Source organism: Protopterus annectens, chromosome 8.part0 (assembly GCF_019279795.1).
Source record: "Protopterus annectens isolate FY-2018-M chromosome 8.part0, PAN1.0, whole genome shotgun sequence".
Classification (NCBI taxonomy): Eukaryota; Metazoa; Chordata; order Ceratodontiformes; family Protopteridae; genus Protopterus; species Protopterus annectens.
In genome coordinates, this window is record NC_056741.1 from 173,625,514 (window position 1) to 173,644,990 (window position 19,477).

Below are 19,477 nucleotides of genomic sequence, written 5' to 3' on the forward strand. Positions count from 1 at the left end.
TAAGGGAAACTACTTGAGCCAGAGAGCTGCATCTTGAAATACTGTATGTATCTATTTTTCTTCCAAGTGAATGGCCCTCACCAGTGTCAGTGGTGAGGATTCAGAATCCTTGATTACTGGCCCAGAGAAGGGATGTCACAGTGATGATGTTTATTTCATAGACATGGGTATCTCTAACATAAAACCTTGCCATGTTTCATGTTACAGTTAATTCTGTTTTTTTTATTAATTCTCTATATCGCAGTAATAGAGCTCTCCTATGAACATGATAATATACAGTGAAGAGAAAGAGAGAGAGGAGAGAGTCACAGCCTCTGGCTATAAGACACATCATTTCTCATTGTGAGGAATCATTGTATCTTTTCTAACTGCAGTAGATGACAGATGAGTAGGTTGCAAAGGACACTACAACATTCTATAATTGGTCTGATATGAGCTGTATACAGGGGACAGTTACTCTGCCACACATTTGGCTCCACAGAAGAGCAGGTGGACAACTCCATATACACTGCAGACAGTAGCAACTCTGTGGACATCAAATGAAAGATAACCATTTACAAAGACTCCAAGTTTTTAAGATCTTGCACTATTTTGCTAACTTTAAGTCATTGCCTTTTAAAGTGCCTTGCTGCACTGTCCATGGTAAATATAAATAAATCCTTAGAGATGGGTGTAACATCCTTACCATATACATTATTAAATTATACAGTTTCCTGAAGGCCTTGCTGCAAACTTAAGTGTTGTATTTTTGCACTTACTTTTGTTGATAGGGACCACCCCCTGACAATGTTCTTAAACCTGAAATCCCCTGCCATGACTTCAAAAAAGGTGACTACACAATGCCCAACTACCTGTTAGTGTATAATCTATTATATATAAAGTTATGCTATTTGGTAGTTAGCACATTGGATGAATGCTCTGCACTATTAAATAAGTACTGACATGTAGTAAGGGTACAGGGTTCAGTTTCTTCCATCTCCATTTCTCTGCTGCTCAACTTTGAGTAAGTTAGTTGATCAACCAGGGCTCCTACATTGTGCCTGAAAAAGGACAATTGTGTCCATTGGGCTTACCGTGTTAACAAATTTATAAAATAGAAAAAAAATGTATCAACATATATTGATCTTGATCTAGTAATATGTGTTGTCTGCTAAGCCTCACAAATAAAGCCTCTTAATTGAAATTTAACATACCACAAGATTTATTAATGAAGACAACTAAGTAGGTGTTCTTCTAAAGAAATATGCTGTTTTTTTATTACTCAAAATATGGTAGTGGTGTATGTAAATCACTGCTAATATCCATATTGGCATCATTCTGTGGGAGTGATCACAAAACAAAAACTGTGTAGACAATATGAAACTAAAACATAAAAAAGTGTGATAATCTTATTTATTTTTTTTTTTTACAAACCACTTGCAGATTTAACATCAGGAGTATAACCATAAATTAATTTAAGTGTAAAACAAACATGCATACAGCAACAAGAAAACAAACATTCATAAGATCACACACCAACATGCAATATTTGTAATATATATATATATATATATATATATATATATATATATATATATATATATATATATATATATATATATATATATATATATATATATATATATATATATATATATATATATATATATATATATATATACACATAATGTTGTTATACAAATACCTTAAAATGGATTATAAACTCACCTTAAGAAGAGTAATACATTGCGAAGTCTGAATTTGATGTCGTATTCTTGCTATAATGGCCATCTCGCATTTCTGCTGTGTGCAGCAACTTGATTTTTGCTGATTGTAAATCTGTTTGAGAAGTTTTAAGAGTGGAGATGCTAGAATGACTGTGCTTCTAAAAGTATGAGCTGTTGGCCAAAGGTTTTAGCAGAGTCCGGACTGTTACAAGCATGCAATGCCGCTTAACCTTTTAGCGCAAGAAATCTGGACAAACCCTAAATTAATGGGGAGACAAAGGCCCAAAAACAGAGACAGATTTTAAGTATTGCTCTTATAAACTTAGAAAGTTGCTACAATTAGCATGCATTTTCTGAAGGATATAAATTCTGAAAGTCAAATGTATGTCACTATTTAGTCACTTCAATCCTCACTGATTTGCCAGAAAACTACAAATTTTATGAGGAATAGACCAAAAATATGAGGCAAAAATCTGGATATTCTGTGAAAATCTGGACAGTTGAGAGGTTTGTAGACTACATAATTAAGTAGCAGGAAAGACATTGCCAACACATGGAACATTTTTGCTTCTTGGCTCTGTTAGAGCACTGAATGTTCAACTTTTTGCAGTCTAGGCTATGAGTGACAGGATCATAGGATCATAGGAGGTTACTAGGCTAATGGCTTTGGGGCCCTCACAAGCTTAGTCAAGAGTTTATCCCCAAAAAGAAATCTCAGTCAGCACGTGCCACCCCTGTCAATGAGGGACACAGGTGGAAGTCCTGGGACAAATTTGTGGTTTCCCATCCAGTCATCAAGGTTGCGCTTGAAGAGGGTCAGTGAGGTGCTCTCTTTGATGTGTATGGAAAGTCTATTCCAGAGATGGGGCAGCCTCTGAAGACAAACCTGTCTCTGGAGCAGGTTTTGTTGATGTCGCATATTAGATTCAGGCTTTTTGAGTGGGTAGTGTGTGAGGAGTTAGACTTATGAATATGAAGCATCTGTAGTGGGGCAGGGTCCGAGATTGCCTTGTAGGTGAGACACAGATCTCCTGTGAGCAATCAGTATGATACCACATAAAGTGATAGTGATTTGAGCCTGTCTGCATAGGGCAGGTGTTGGAGGCCATGGGTTCTCTTTGTGAGGTATTTCAGTGGCCTTTCCAGTTGCTGCAGATGCTTGGATTTGGAGAGGTACATTCCAAACGCGACATTATACTCAATTATTGGTCTAATGAGGGAGGAGTACAGAGAGGTAATAACCTTTTTTTTTCTGGATGCAGTCCCTTTACTTATGAGATGAACCAAGTAAAAGGCTTTTCTGACCACTGACGCTACTTGATGGTCGAATGTGCGATTGTTATCAACCTGTGTGCTCAGGTCTCTCATCACAGGTTGTGTGCTTAGGGGGTTGCTGTTGATGTGGTAATCAGTAGAAGTCGTGTTTTTGCCAAATGGTATGATGATACTTTTTTTGCATTTAATTTAAGGCCATGACTTTGGCCCCAGTCATTAGTTGATGTAAGATTCTCTTGCAGTATGTTAACATCATTTGGGGAGTCAAATGACATCACCCAACATACAGTCATCTGCAAACTTGGTCAGTCATAAGCCTTTTGTCTTTGCCTGGACCTCTGAGAAATACATGCCAAACAGTAGGGGTCCCAGGACAGATCCCTGGGGAACTCCACTAGTGACAGGTCTGCTATCAGAGGTGGAGGGGTCAATAAAAAGAGTTTTGTGAGTACAAAATGTAATATTCCGGCTGGACTCCTGATTAAAAAGTGAGGTACTGAATAATTTTTTTTTTTATTTATTTTACATTTGTTAACGGGGGAAGTCCGACTTCGAACAAAGCCAATTTTCAGCAGAGGCCTGGGGAGAAATGCTCCAGAATAATAATAATAAGATTATTATACAGAATAACATAGCTGTCTGAGCAGTGAGCACTTACCTGCTTTGCTGTCCATGGTGTAATAATATTCTGAAATTCTGCAATGGGAAAAATACCCCAATATCTTCAATGATGCACTGCAAATTGGTTCAAGTGAAGGCTACACCCCCCCCCCCACCTCCGACTTAAAGCTGTAGTTTATGAATCTCTTATTACAGGCCAGGGTTTGAATCTGACAGGCTGTACTTGTAAATAAAGGGTGTCTGAACAGAACTCGCTTAAGCAGACTGTGCTGGACGTGGAGTCATTCTGAAAGGATAAATGTTAATCAGTGGAATTTATGAGTAAATTCTGTATGTATTCTTTTACAGAACTACAGCATTCATTTTATTATATTGCGTATGAATAGTATGAATCTGGAGCCATGTTTTCTCATCACTTGAGAATCCAGACTTTCCCTATAGGCAAGTCTGAATGAGACCAGCAATCTGAACCTAATCTGCATACCCAGGGAGCACTGCGATAAAATCCAGTAATACTATCTTTTGCTTTGTGTTTCAGCTGGGAGTGAAAAATAAATAATTTCTGCTAACACACTTATGATCTTTGCCTAGTACTTAAATGGTAAACAAGTATAGAATAGCTCCCTAATTTATAAATTAAATAAAAGACTACATAAAACTAAATTAAACATGTTTTTGTTGGTTCTCAAAAAATGGTTTGATTCTTGGCAATTTCCCTTTCAATTGCCTCACAGTATAATTTTTAGAAGCTTCTTTTTGAAGTGAGCTTGTATCCAAGTTATTTTTAGAAATGATTAAAGCGGTATGCAGATGGAGTATGACTGATCTCTTGTGAGTCAGGCAGTATTTTTTCCCCATCCACCTATTTACTATCATGTTTTTAAATACCGCCGTCTTTCTAGTTGCTTGTCTCTTATGTTAATTTGACCATATATCTCATTTCCTCTCTGCTTTCGCTGGCTTGTGTGAGTAAGCACAAAATTATCATTTTGTGAAATCACTCCCCTTCAACTATTTAAATTTATTGGCCATCCTACAGTATTCTATAGTACCAGAATACAAAAGTGACCACCCCTTTCAATCTATCTTGCTGTTTTAAAAATAGTGACTCTCCACTAAAACTTAATGTTTTAGACAGGTAAAACTTAAGTTACGTACTTTCACATCTAACTTATCTAGTGTACACTGCAGTGTTTAGGATAAACCATTTTTTTTTATCTTATCTTTAAGCATCCCTGTGCCTAGCACTTGTTGCTCTAATACCTGCTGGAAAGCACTAGGAAGCCTTAAACTGATACAAGCACTCAACTCTCCTTGTTAATAAGGAGAAATTAATCGTAGGCACTAAACAGCCTATAATTGCAAAGTACCTTGATAAGGCAAGGGAAAACAGCTCCTGTACTTTACAAAAAAACACCAAACCAGGCATGTCCAAGGCTCAGCTTCCGGTGATTTCTCCTTTCCACCTGGTGAATCAGGGCATACTGGGGCAATGCAGCAATGCCTCATGTACACAGATAACCCTCTCCTCCTACCACCCAACACTACAACCTGTGAGAGATGCACTTACATAGCCAAACTGGAAGCAAAGTTCTCTCCACCCAAGATTGTGCTAGACAGTCAAGAGGAGAAGGTTAACACCCGCACTACTACATCTCAAGCAACACATAGCCCTTCTAAATCCACACCACCAACACCCACACATAGCAACATTACATCCACATATGCAGAGGCCCTTAACTGTAACCTGACCAAGCAACAAGGACCTCCGAAGCTGAAATGCAAACAAACACCAATCACAACCAAAGTGTCACATTGCTCACAACACGTGTGCCACCCATCAACAGCCCCAAGGCAAGACAATGTACCAAACACTTTAGTCATAGGTGACTCTATAGTCCCACTCACCAGACTGAACAAGGAAAAAATTACAGTCAGCTGCCTGTCGGGTGTCAGGATCTGACACATAACGCATGCACTCAAGTCACTCCACAACAAGTGCAAATATGACCCTGTCATTGTCCATGTTGGAGTGAATGACTTTAGACGTACCTCCTTGGACTACATGAAAAGAGACAAGGAAGAGCTCTCAGATCATGTGTTCCAGGCAGGTATGACCCTAGCCCTGTGTAGCATCCTGCCTTCACCCAGAATGATACCACAATATAAGGACAAAATGACTGACTTCAACAATTGGCTAAGCTTCTGGTATCATTCAAAGGGGGGCCAGTATCTTTCTGCCTGGGACGACATGATCGACAGACCACGATGCTTTGCCATAGATGGTTTACACCTGTCGCCCCTGGGATTCAGGTTACTGGCTAAGGGTCTTGCCACCCCTATAGTGCCTTTTTTAGGCAAAGATCACAGGACAAAACCACCACCATAACAGGTACAAGCATGCAAATTCGGAAGGTAATGCTACTCAATGCTAGAAGTCTAAACCTCAAAATGCACTCTCTCGAGGCACTCCTAAAAAAAGAGAACATCGATATCTATGCAATAACTGAGACCTGGTTCAAGGCTCTAGAGAGCACCCTGCAATACCAGGCTACAGCTCTTACCACACTTTTTGGCCACCAAACCAGGACCAAAACACTAAAGGTGAAGGAATGTCCATATTCACCAAGGATATTCATACCACCAGGCTAGTTGCCCAATACAATGCTTCTGAAATTCTCCAGGTGCAACTAACACTAGGTAAGACTGCAATCCAAATTGTAGTTCGCTACAGATCCCCCATGCCCCAAGATTCTTAATACACTTTTCTAAACATACTGGAAAATATTAAGATACAGCCAAACACCCTAATACTGGGTGATTCCAACTACCCTGCCATTAACTGGGAAAACTACTCATATACCAACACCTTTGCTCAATGGTTCTTCGAATTCATAAATTCCAATGCCCTGGATTAACTAATCCATAGTCCCACCAGGGGCTCCAATATCCTAGACCTGGTCATTACCAACATGGGAAATCGATGCTCCACACCTATGGTCACCCTCTCATTTGTCAGGTCTGACCATAGGCTAATCACCCTTAAAATCCACATCCCACCCCTACCCCCCCCCCACCAGTAAGGAAACCTTCATAAAAAACTTCTCCAAAGCCAACTTCATGCTACTCAAGTCAGAAGTGACAAGTTTGATGACACCCATGTAGACAGGAACTGAAAGTTCGACTGCTGAATCCTACACTAAGGCGCTGTACGAGCACATTCACTCATGCATGAATCATGCCATCCCAAATAGAACCAAGATGCTCTCCTCCAAAAAAATGAAGCTGATCTGGTGGTCCCCTACCATAAACAAACTTTACAACAAATGGAAGAAACTGTTGCAGAATAGAGGAAAATTTCTGGATTCAAAAAACTCCCTTACCAGCCTCAGTAAGAAGCTGAGATCCCTCATAAAATCCTCCAAAGCTAGTTATGAAAATAAAATTGCCAAAGATTCCAAAGACAACCACAAGGCATTCTATAACTATGTCAAGAATCTAAATGGCAATGCTCAGATCGGCTCTGAGTACAACAGAATGGCATTAAATATACTGATCCTAAGGATATTGCCAATATCCTGGCAGATCAATTCAGTGCCAACTTCACCCCCCTCTCACCCCCTAAATGGCCCATCTCAATACTGGAAGATTGCCAAATTCCAGTAATAATGGCCACATAGATAAAAACATGCAATCTCCAAAGTTAAGAATACAGAATTCATGGGACCAGATGGCATCCCGGGCTGTGTATTACATGAACTACAAAATTAACTGGCACCTCACCTAAGTGTCATGTTTAATCATAGCTTCACCTCAGGCTTTGTTCCCACTGAGTGGCACACAGCTATAGTTATCTCATTCCACAAGGGGGGATCCACCTTGGATCCCAGGACCTACCGCCCCATCAGTCTGACGCACCTAATCTGCAAGACCATGGAACATATTACCATGGAACTTATAAACAAAGACATTGGCAACCTTCAAACACTAGTCCCCACCCAGTTTGGTTTTGTGAAGGGCCGATCTTGTTTCCTGAACCTCAGTCTCCAGTGCTGTGGATGAGGGTAGGGTGGTCCACACAGCCTATCTGGACCTCGCCAAGGCCTTTGACACCATCCCCCACTCTGGCATCATAGATAGACTTACTAAGTTGGGCATTAATCCCTACGTCACTCGATGGGTTGTCAACTGGCTTAATGACAGAACTCACACTGTAAAAGTAGCTGACTCCAAATCCAGCTCCAGACAAGTGACAAGTAGAGTACCTCAGGGTTCAGTTCTGGGACCACTCTTGTTTGGCATCTACTTCTCTGAAGTACAGGCCAACACTAAGGGACTCTGGCTAACAAAGTTTGCAGATGACTGCAAACTGGGAGCCATTATTGAATCCCCAAATTATGTGGATACTCTACAAAAGGGCCTTACAGAAACAGATGCTTGGTGCCAGAGCCATGGGCTCAAGCTCAATGGCTAGAAATGTATAGTTATCCCCTCTGGGAAAAAACATGTACCCATGCATTACCACATAGGTGGCAGTACAATAAACACCAAAAGTGTGATAAGAGACTTAGGGACACAGGTGGACAGTGGTCTCACCTTTGATAACCACATCGCCACAACAGTCAGGAAATCCTTCTATGTGGCACACCTCATAACTAAGGGCTTTTCAGCCAGAAAAAAGGAGGTCATTGTCCCACTGTACTCATCCCTGATTGGACCCATTATAGAATACAATGCCCCATTTGGTATGTACCTCTCAAGACATCTACAACAACTGGAAAGGCCGCAGAAATACCTCACTAAAAGAATCACAGGCCTAAAGCAGATGCCCTGTGCTGAGTGCCTTAAAAAACTCCAGCTATACTCTGTCGCATATTGTCTACTCAGAGGTGATCTCTGCTTAACATAGAAGGCCATGTCAAACCCAGAGCTGTTGGACATACTACACTTAAAGAAATCCCAATCCATCAGAGCCACATGCTCCAGGGATCTAAACCTTGTCATCTGAATGAACAAAACATGCTGGAGGGATAGGTTCCTGACCCAGAGACTCCCCAGACTCTGGAATAGACTGCCCATACATGTCAAGCAGAGTGCCTCTCTGGCCCTCTTCGAAAGGAATATTGACGATTGGATGGGAGAAAGGAAATTCACCCTGGGGATCACATCAGTCACCCTGCTAGATGGAGTCCAAGGAAGTAAATAGTGTGGGAAGAAATAGCCAGGGAATTGTTATGGCTAGGCTTGTATAGGCCCTAGGGCCGATAGGCTAGTACCAACCTATGAACCTATGAAGGAGTGTGTTCATGTAGTCTGTGTTATGGCATTTTTTTGTAAAACAGGTTCCGAGTACCAGGAGAAGAAGGCAGAGGTTCTCTTCTCCGCTGCTTGCTTTTCTGGCTGACACTAATATAATTATAAGTCCCCAAAAGATTGAAATTCACATAATTTAGATTTGCGTGGAAAATAACTAAAATATAAATGTACATAATTAATCTGTCATGCACAGGGTTGTAATCAGGATTTTTTGGAACTATATACTGTCTTCTATAACATTGCCCTACCAAATGTAGGCTTCTCTTCTACAGCTATATTGAATAGTTTCTTTAAATGAAGTCTAGAGGGTGGTCTGGCATCCAGTCTTAAAAAGTAAAGCCATACAACTGGAAGCATGTTTTATTATTTCATATTTTTAAAGTGTATTAGTGATTTTTCAATCCATCTTTGTTGTATACTTAGTTTCACTTTCCATTTATTCCCTAGATATTTGGTGTTGCAGTTTATTTTACAAAACAAGAACAGAACAGCATGTTTTTTTTTTCACTTGCTTGTTCAGATTTCCTGTATGGTACCACCTACACTAAAATATCATAAAATGCTTCAGGCAATTGTTTACATAAATGAACAAAACATGCTGGGTGATTAAAACATTCAAGGCTGGCCTTAAGTGAAATGATACCCTAGGAGAAGGTCTTCTTGGTGTCCCCGCTGATGTTCAGTGGCTCCCCATGACATTACTCCCAATGCCTCTGGCTTCCTCTTGTCATGTCCTTCCCACAACATCCAGATATAATGCTTCTTTCTTGTCCCCCACCCCATTTTGTGCTAGTGTTCAGCTTTTTACTTTATCCTTTTAACACACTCTCTTCCAAAGACTACACAGTAGCAACTATGGAAGAAAAAAAGAAGTTATGTCTTACCATAACTTTCTATCTGTGTTGTTTATCTTCGTTCATTCATTACTGATGGGTTATGGGTTCCGTCTTTGGAACTGAGCTGGCCATACATCAAGCTCATGTCAGCCAAAAACTCTCGAGTTAAGGTCCTACCCAGAATGCTCTGCTCCCTGTTACCTCAGATCGAGTTTGCAAGTTGATAGACAAAACTTGAGGCTACCACTGGTCATAACAGACCTACAATAAAGGAGTATATAAGATCGACCAGGAACCTCCGGAGGGGGATGGATGGTGGGGAGTAATGAATGAACTAAGATCAACAACACTGATGGAACGTTATGGACATAACTTCTTTATCTGATGTTGGTAATCTTCGTTCATTCTTTACTAATGGGACAGAGTCCCCAGCTACCTGTGTCCCTGGGTGGCCCACATGGAAGGACATTCCTGAACACCATGGAGCCAAAAGAAGCTCTACCTCTGGAGGCCAAATCCAATTTGTAATGAAGAATGAAGGTATGAGGTTTGGCCCAAGTCGCAGCTGAGAAGATATCATAGAGGGAAGCCTTAGCATGAAAAGTTGCTGAAGTTTCCATAGACCTTGTAGAATGTGATTTCACTCTGTGTGGCAAGGTGACATTGTTCTTGTTATAGATAAAGGTAATGCAATTTCTCAACTACAAAGCCAATGTAACTTTTGAGACAGGATGACCTAGTCTTGGTCCAGAAAGGCCAGAAATAGCTGGTCTGATTCATGGGTAGATTTTGTTCTGTCCAGATAAAATCATATTTGCCCATGAATATCCAAGAAGTACAGGCAATACTCTCCCCTGTTAAAGTGGTTAGGAAAAAATACTGGAAGGTCAATAGATTGGTTGATACACCGCTCTGACACCACTTTTGGTAAAAAGGAGGAATTAGTTCTCAGTGATACCCTATCCTTATGGAAGATAAGATAGGAAGGTTTGATGCATAAGGCTTGAGGTTCTGACGAGCATCTGGCCGATGTGGTTGCAATAAGAAACAAAGTTTTCTATGAGAGGTATTTTAAATCACATGAAGATGCAGGTTCAAAAGGGGGAGCTGTTAGAGCATGCAGGACCAAGGCCAAATCCCAAGGTTGTACTGGTTTTCTAAAGGGAGGTTTTAGGTGGAGAACCCCCCTTCAAGAAAGTTTTACAGAGTCTATGTGACATGAGAGAAGAATCCTGAAAACCAATGTGGAAATTCAAAATGGCAGCAAAATGCACATGAATAGTACAGGTAGACACCCCAGGGTGGAAAAGGTGTGATAAGTAATCCAAAACCACCGAAACTTGGGGCTGCCAAGGGGTCTAACTGTTTATTTGTTGCCCATAGAGAAAACCTTTTCCATTTCTTGAGATAGATTAATTAGTCTGTTGGACGATTTATGAGATGCAATAAGAATATTGTGCACTGGGAACGAGAGGTTTTCCTGCCTGGCAATCATTGCAAGTGGAAAAACCAAGCTGTCAGCTTCAGGGTTGTTAGATTGGGGTGAGTCAGACCCAGTGGATGATAGATCAACATTGGGGATGGATTGAGGAGCCACGGTTGATCTAGCAGGTGAGGCCAGAGAAATGAGAACCAGACTTGTCGAGGCCAATATGAAGCAATGAGGATCACTTTGCTTTTCAACTGCCAAGCTTTCTTCAGAAATTGGGAGATGAGGGGAAAAGGATAAGCATAAAGTAGACCCAAGAGCCAAGTGTGGACTAGAGCATCTCTAGGTGACTGCCCCCAGGGCGGGATTAGGGCAAAATAGTTGCTGCACTTGAAGTTGGTTGGGGAGGCAAATAGATCGCAGCAAGGCTGGCCTCAGTGGTTGAAGATTTTTGCCACTATCACAGGATTGAGGGACCACTCATGAGGTTGTAGAATGTACCTGCTCAATTTGTCTGCTATCATGTTGGAGCTCCCGGAATTGTGCATTGGAATTAAAAAGTGGTTGGAAGCCGTCACCCATTGCCATATTCTCGAGGTCTCTCGACATAATGGGTAATATCTGGTGCCCCTTTGCTTGTTGATGTACCAGACCACTGATATGTTGTCTGATTGGATCGCAATAGTCCCTGATGGAAGGATGGAATTAAATGCTTGCAATGTTAGTAGCTCTGCCCTCAGTTCCAGGACATTGATATGCAAAAGGGCCTCTGTCTCTGACCAGGTGCCATGGACCAAGTTTACCTGACATAGTCCCCCCTCCATCAAGTAGGCATCAGTGGTCAGCATGGCTTTTGGCTGATGGGTGTTGAAGGGGCGAGACCATTATTGGGGATTTCGAGACATCCACCAGAGTAAATCTTCTTTGCATCTCTGAGTTACACTTATCTGAAAAGACAAAGGATGCTGTAGAGGGTACCACTGAGTGGGAAGTAAGCAATGAAGGAGCCTCATGTGGAATCTGGGTAGAGGAACAATGGTGATCGAGGCTACCATTGATCCCAAGAGTTGGAGTATAGATCGAGCGGGAGATTTGTGGTGAAAAAGCAGCGGTTGAACCTGTTGCCTTATTCTTTGAAGCCTGTGGTCCGAAAGAGATGCTGTGCAATTTTTTGTGTCCAACAGTACCCCAATGAATTCCAAAGAGTGGGCTGGGATCTGTTAAACTTCTCCCAGTTTATAGTAATTCCCAGGCGTTGTGCTGTGAAGAGAGTGTAGTGTAGGGCTTCTTCCAGTAGACACTTGGTAGAGGCAGTGATGAGCCAGTCATCTAGATATGGAAATGCCTGGAATCCTTGAAGTCACAAGTGAGCGATAACCATTGCCATGTATTTGGTGAACACTCTGGGGGCTGTAGATATCTTTCTGAGCGTTTGTCCATTTTTATGTGGTAATACACATCTTGAAGATTGCACATTCCCATAGGGGCTCCCATGTCCCCCCTGCTTTCCCATCCAGAAGGTTTCTGTGGACTTTGCAATATTTAGGGGATGCTGTCAAGTGCTGAGTGAGGACATACACCTTCCCCCTGCCCAGCAGGAGCTCTCCAGGTCCCACAGACTCCCACCAGTTGCTCCCTTGAGGACTTCTGTCGCAGCGACTCCACCTGCCCCCTCTCACCCTGGCAGGAGCTCTCCTGGGCTCGTGGCCTTCCTCCAGCAGCTCCCTTAAGGACGTCTACCTGGAGGGGGGACAGTCTGGACCCTCTCACCCAGGTGGGAGTGCTCTCTCCCCAGCCACTTTTTGCCTCTCTCTCCCTTCCGGACTTCTGTTCCAGGGGGGCAGGGGCCGGACCCCCCTAACCCAGCCAGGAGCTCTCCCAGCTCATCTGATTTCTGCCCCTCTCTCCCTTCCAGACTTCCATGGGGAGCAACCCCCCTCTGAACTTCCACCCGGGCGGGAGGGCTCATTTCCTGGGTTAGATATTTCCTGAAGACTGCCAAATCATTCTGTGTCAACCATGCCCTCATAGCCTCTCAGGGTGACCTCCCTCTGGTCATGGCTGGGCCTGTGGAGCTCCCTTTGGCTGCTGAGGGGCAGGACCACCCTCATCAAGACTTCCGAGTCCCCGCTCCTTTCTGGTCCAGAGCACCATGATCCCTGTCTTCCCCAGATCTCCTGGAGGCTACCAAGCCAAGCTTTGTCCTCATGCCTCATAGCCTGTCACAGGGGACCTCGATCCAGTCCCGGCTGGTCCCACAGAAGTCCCCTCAGTCACTGATGGTCAGGCCTGCCCTCATCAGGACTTCCGAGCCCCCGCCCCTTTCCGGTCCAGAGGACCATAGTCCCCGGTTTCCCCAGATCTTCTGGGGGCTGCCAAGTTGTGCCGTGTCCCCATGCCCTTGGGGCCTCTCAGGGGGACCTCCCTCTGGTCTCAGCTTGCCCAGCAGAACTCCCCTTAGCCACCGAGGGGCAAACAAGATCCCATTGGATCTTCACCATCCCCCTCCTTTCTGGTCCAGAGCACCATGGTCATTGTCTTCCCCAGATCTCCTGGAGGTTGCTGAGCTGAGCGTGTCTCCATGCCCTTGGAACCTCTCAGGGGAACCTCCCTCTGGTCCCAACCGGCCCCGCGGAACTCCACTCGGCCGCCGAGGGGCATGCCCACTCCCATCAGGGCTTCCTTGTCCCACCTGCTTTCCCATCCAGAGGGGTTCTGGGTACCTTGTGATACTTTGGGGGTGCTGTAGGGTGCTGGGCAAGTTCAGACACTGTCCCCCTGCCCGGCAGGAGCTCTCAGGGTCCTGCAGACTCCTGCCAGTCGCTCCCTCGAAGACTTCCATTGTGGGGGCTCTGCCTGCTTCCTCTCACCAGGGCAGGAGATCTCCTGGCCTCACAGCCTTCCACCAGCAGCTCCCTTAAGGACTTCCACCTGGAAGGGGGGGTAATGGTCCGGACCCTCTCACCCGAGCAGGAGCGCTGCCTCCCTGGCAACTTTCCACCTTACTCCCCCTTCCGAACTTCTGTCCTAGAGAGGGCTGTGGTCTGGAACCTCCTCAACCAGATGGGAGCTCTCCCAGCTCGGCTGACTTCTGCCCCTCTCTCTTCCAGATTTCCATAGGGAGGGACCCCCTCTGGGCTTCCACTTCTACCCAAGTAGGAGAGCTCTTTTCCTGGGTTAGATATCTCCTGGAGCCTGGCAAATCATTCTGTGTCAACCATGCTCTTTCAGCCTCTTGGGTGACCTCCCTCCGATCCTTCCCAGCCTCGTGGAACTCTGCTGGTCTGCGAGGCCTCAGACAGTCCCTCATCCAGACTTCCGTGATGCTGCTTCTGCCCTTGTCCTCAATGTAGGGCTTTCAGACTCACACAGGAGATGGCCCAGGGTCACGGCATCTCTGCGCATTTTGCCAGTTCTCTCCCCCACTGCACCAGGTGCCCACAAACATGCTCTGCTTTGAGCTTCATGGCGAGCGGGCCCCTCACCCCCTGTGGACTGCTCTTTGCAGCGTGGCATCCCCATGGTGCCAGGTGGAGGACTGAAGGCCAAACCACTGCCTGCAGATGTCCTTTGGTGCGAGATGCCATGGCGGCCATATCTCCGCACCCCTGAGGGCTGGGAGGATGGGATCATGGACCTGGCTTCCAGGGGAGGTGCTCGGCCTGCATGCATTATCTGCCAACTGCCCCGACTGGCCCCGGGTGCGAGACACCATGATAGCCATATCTCCCCACTCCTTTGGCCCAGGAGGACGGGATCTAGGACCTGGCTTCCAGAGGAGGCCTCGGCCTGCCTGCACTGTCTGCCGAGTCACCTGGCAGGCCTCAGGTGCAAGATGCCACAGTGGCCTTATCTCTGCACTCCTGGGGGCTGGGAGGATGGGACACCAAGACCCAGCTTCACCGGATGGCCCTTCACCCTCTCCCAGTGACCAAGCACCCCACCGCCAGGTTGCCCCTCTGGGGATGACCCTTAAGCTTGAGTATGCGATCCTTGGCCCCCTCCACACCCACAGGGGTTCTGGCTATCTAGATGGAGGTGCCAAGGAGCGCAGAGTGAGGGGCACGACCAGGGACCTCTTCCCGTGGGGTTGGCTCTGCCTCCAGATCACATCCAGACCCCACTCCCTCAATCCCCCAGCCAGACACTGTGCCCACCCCCAAGGAGCAAAGTCCCGCAGACAATCTGGACCCTGGGGGAGGTCAGGTGGTGTGTGAGCTTGGCCAGCCCAAAGATGGGTCCCCCTCCCCATGAGGGTGCGGTGCCCGTCCCCCCACCTGCAAGAAAAGCTTGGCTCAAGGGCTGACTTTCAATTGATTGCAGCTTTTTGCTGCTCTGCTACGTACAAAACCCTGACCCAGAATCAGGTCATCTACGAATGATTTAGCACTCAGATCCCCACAAATGTGTGGTGCACTGCTGGAGAGAGGCAGCCCCCTTCTGTCCGTGCTCTTACCCAGTGACGAGCGGTGCTCCTTGCTGTCCTTGCGGCCAGCTATCCCTGGCCAACCGAAGATCTGCAGTGCTGTGATATAATTACACTTAGGGAGGATTCTGACATAGAGGCATTCAGTCATAATCCCACAGATGGTAGCTTTGCACCACTGGCTCCTCAGCCAAGCACATGCACCAAATGTCTGAACTTGCAGTTCCTCTCGTACTGAGCAGGATTACTATCATAACAACACATCATTAGTAGGGCAAATCTAACCTGTCTCACGATGGTCTAAACCCAGCTCAGGTTCACTATTAGTGAGTGAACAATTCAACCGCTTGGTAAATTCTGCTACACAATGATAGGAAGAGCCAACATTGAAGGATCAAAGAGCATTGTTGCTGTGAACGCTTGGCTGCCAAAAGCCAGTTATCCCTGTGGTAAGTTTTCTCAGACCTCCTGCTTAAAACCCAAAAGCCCCACTTTCACAGTCTGTATTCATACTAAAAATCAAGATCAAGCGAGCTTTTGCCCTTCTGCTCCATGGAAGGATTCTGTCCTCCCTGAGCTCGCCTTAGGACACCTGTGTTACTCTTTGACAGGTGTACCACACCAGTCAAACTCCCCACCTGACACTGTCCCCAGATCGGGTCACACCTGGATGCTCAGGCACTTGCAGCCAGAAGTGAGAGCCCCAGTGGAGCTCACCCCCGCCTCACCGGGTAAGTGAAAAAATGATGAGTAGTGGTATTTCACCAGCATCCGAGGCCTCCCCCTTATTCTACACTTCTCATGTCTTTTCACAGTGCCAGGCTAGAGTCAAGCTCAACAGGGTCTTCTTTCCCCACTGATTCTGCCAAGACCATTCCCTTGGCTGTGGTTTCGCTAGATAGTAGGTAGGGACAGTGGGAATCTCATTCATCCATTCATGCACGTTACTAATTAGATGACAAGGCATTTGGCTACCTTAAGAGAGTCATAGTTACTCCTACCATTTACCCGTGCTTCATTGAATTTCTTTACTTTGACATTCAGAGCACTGGGCAGAAATCACATCACGTCAACACCCATCTCGGGCCTTCGAGATGCTTTGTTTTAATTAAACAGTCTGATTCCCCCGGTTCCCACCATTTGTAAGACAGCTGCTAGCTGCCGAATGATGTGGGATGCCGGACGTGACCCGCACCTGCTACGGCCGGGGCGATCCACAGGAAGGGCCCAGCGGACTTTCAGAGCTGCTACCACCATTCCTCTGCCCCTCCTGGGAGGGGGGGAGCACATCGAGGGAGCGAAGTCTTGTCCAGTCGTGGTGTGCACCAAGCCGCACTTCACACCAGAGCAGACTGACCCAGCCCTTAGAGACAATCCGTATCCCAAAGTTACGCATCTGGCTTGCTAACTTCCCTTACCTACATTGTTCTAACATGCCAGAGGATGTTCACCTTGGAGACCTGCTGCGGATATGGTACGGCCCGGCGTGAGACTTACAACCTCTCCCCCAAATTTTCAAGGGCCGGCGAGAGCTCACATGATGCCGCCAGAACCGCAATGTTTCCCAGGGCACAAGCCCCTCTCTTGGGGTGAACCAATTCCAGGGCACCCTGCCCTTTACAAAGAAAAGAGAACTTTCCCAGGGGCCCCCACTGGCTTCTCTGAGATCATTTGCATCACCACACTGGACACAGTGAGGTGCCCATCTCCACTGCTCTAGATTCGGGATCTGAACCCGACTCCCTTTCAATCAGCCAAGGATGACGGAGGCCATCACCCGTCCCTTTGGAATGGCGCTCACCTATCTCTCAGAACCGACTGACCCATGTTCAACTGCTGTTCATATGGAACCCTTCTCCACTTTGGCCTTCAAAGCTCTCATTTGAATATTTGCTACTACTACCAAGATCTGCACCCGTGGCGGCTCCACCTGGGCCCTTGCCCTGGGCTTCAGTGCCACCGTGGTGGCCCTCCTACTCATTGTGGCATAGCCCCCTCGGCTCCCAGTGCCGGCCGGATATGGGCCTGACGCTAAAGCACCACCCATTTTCAGGGCTAGTTGATTCAGCAGGTGAGTTGTTACACACTCCTTAGCGGATTCTGACTTCCATGGCCACATTCCTGTTGTCTATATCAACCAACACCTTTTCTGGGGTCTGATGAGTGTCAGCATTAGGTGCCTTAACCTGGCACTTGGTTCATCCCACAGCGCCAGATCTGCTTACCAAAAGTGGCCCACTGAGTGCTCGCATTCCATGCCTGGCTCCAAGCTAGTGAGTCAGGCTTCTTACCCATTTAAACTTTGAGAATACGTTGAGATCTTTTCAGCCCCAAGATCTCTAATCATTCGCTTTACGAGATAAAACTGAGTCCGTTGAGTGCCAGCTATCCTGAGATGGTTTGATTAGTCTTTTGACCCTATACCCAGGTCGGATGACCAATTTGCACATCAGGACCACTAGGGACCTCCACCAGAATTTCCTCTGGCTTTGCCCTGCCCAGTCATAGTTCACCATCTTTTGGGATCCACCAGGTGCATGCATGCTCAACCTCCCCGATGGGACAGGTGAGATGGGCCAGCAGTGCACCCCCCCATGTGGGGCAGGGGGATCCCGCTTCAGTCAGTGCATGCCAGCCCTCACTTTCATTGCTCCGTGGGGTCTCCTGCCCACCCTCAGACTCGTGCACCTGTTAGACTCCTTCGTCCATGTTTCAAGATGGGGTGGGTGGGTCATCAATATCTCCCCGAATCCTGGACACCCAAGGTGAGCCCACTGGCCCAGTGGCAGGATGTGGTCGGGTGGGGGGCAGTGAGATGGCAGGGGCATCAGGGGCAGATGGACTAGCCGTCCTCCTGGGGGACCTGCGCGAACATGCTCAGCACAAGGGAACTGGGCGGGCGGACGTTGGGCTCCACCCTAGGAGTGCATCCCAGTTGCAGTACCACTGACTGCCTCTGGTGGGAAGGCCGGATGCGTGTCTGCTCCCTCCCATCCTCAGATGGGCTTCCTGGCTCGGGGCTGCAGGGGACTCATCTCCTCCATCCGTGTCTCTCCCTGGGGGAACGGGGGCCTGTGGTGGGCTCCCTTGACTCCTCGGCTACACCCTCAATGGGGGCTGGACACCCTTGGGGGTGATGGAAAGCACAATGACCCTCAGACAGGCATAGCCCTGGGAGTGACCAGTGGCCACAAAGTGTGTTTGAAGTGTTGATGATCAATGCGTCCTGCAAGTCACACTAGTTCTCACAGCTAGCTGCATTCTTCATTGACTCACGAGCCGAGTGATCCACCGGTCAGAGTTGTACAGGTTCTTGTTTGCTGGGGGCACCAGTGCCCACACAGCATCGCACCTCGAGAACAGCATGCAAGGTTTCACAGGTGTCATTGTGGGTGCTCGTACCGGGGTTACTGGTCCAACAGTGTGGGACAGCAGGGATTCCCGCAGTGGCTGGCACATGGTCATGCTGCCTACCCTCCAGGTCTTTGAACCAACTCCCCACACGCAGCGGGGTATACTCCGCAGGTACCCACGACCGACATCGAGGGGAGTGGACTCCAGTGTGCCACCACTGAGGGCAGCCTCATGCAGCCAGAGGGGAGGCTGCTGCTCCCCTGCCAGGACAGTAACCTATCCCTCCCCCTACCATACAGGGAGCCAGCCATCTCCGGGGTGCATGGCAAACTGCACCGTGGGGCCGAGCACACCTTCCACCACCATCCCCTCATGGCAGCAGTGGAGTGCCTGCACCTCCCACTGCACAGACTGACTCCCTCCCTCCTGCCACTGGGAGGCAAGGGGGATGGATGCCACTGCTTGCTCTTGCTCCCTCCTCTTTCCCTCCCTTCCTCCCCAGGAGCTGCGGGTT

General features: G+C 46.7%; 1 pseudogene; it reads right to left on the minus strand.

The window, feature by feature from the left end:
• Positions 1–18,758: 18,758 nt before the first annotated feature.
• Positions 18,759–18,912, minus strand: LOC122809805 (annotated as a pseudogene).
• Positions 18,913–19,477: the final 565 nt, after the last annotated feature.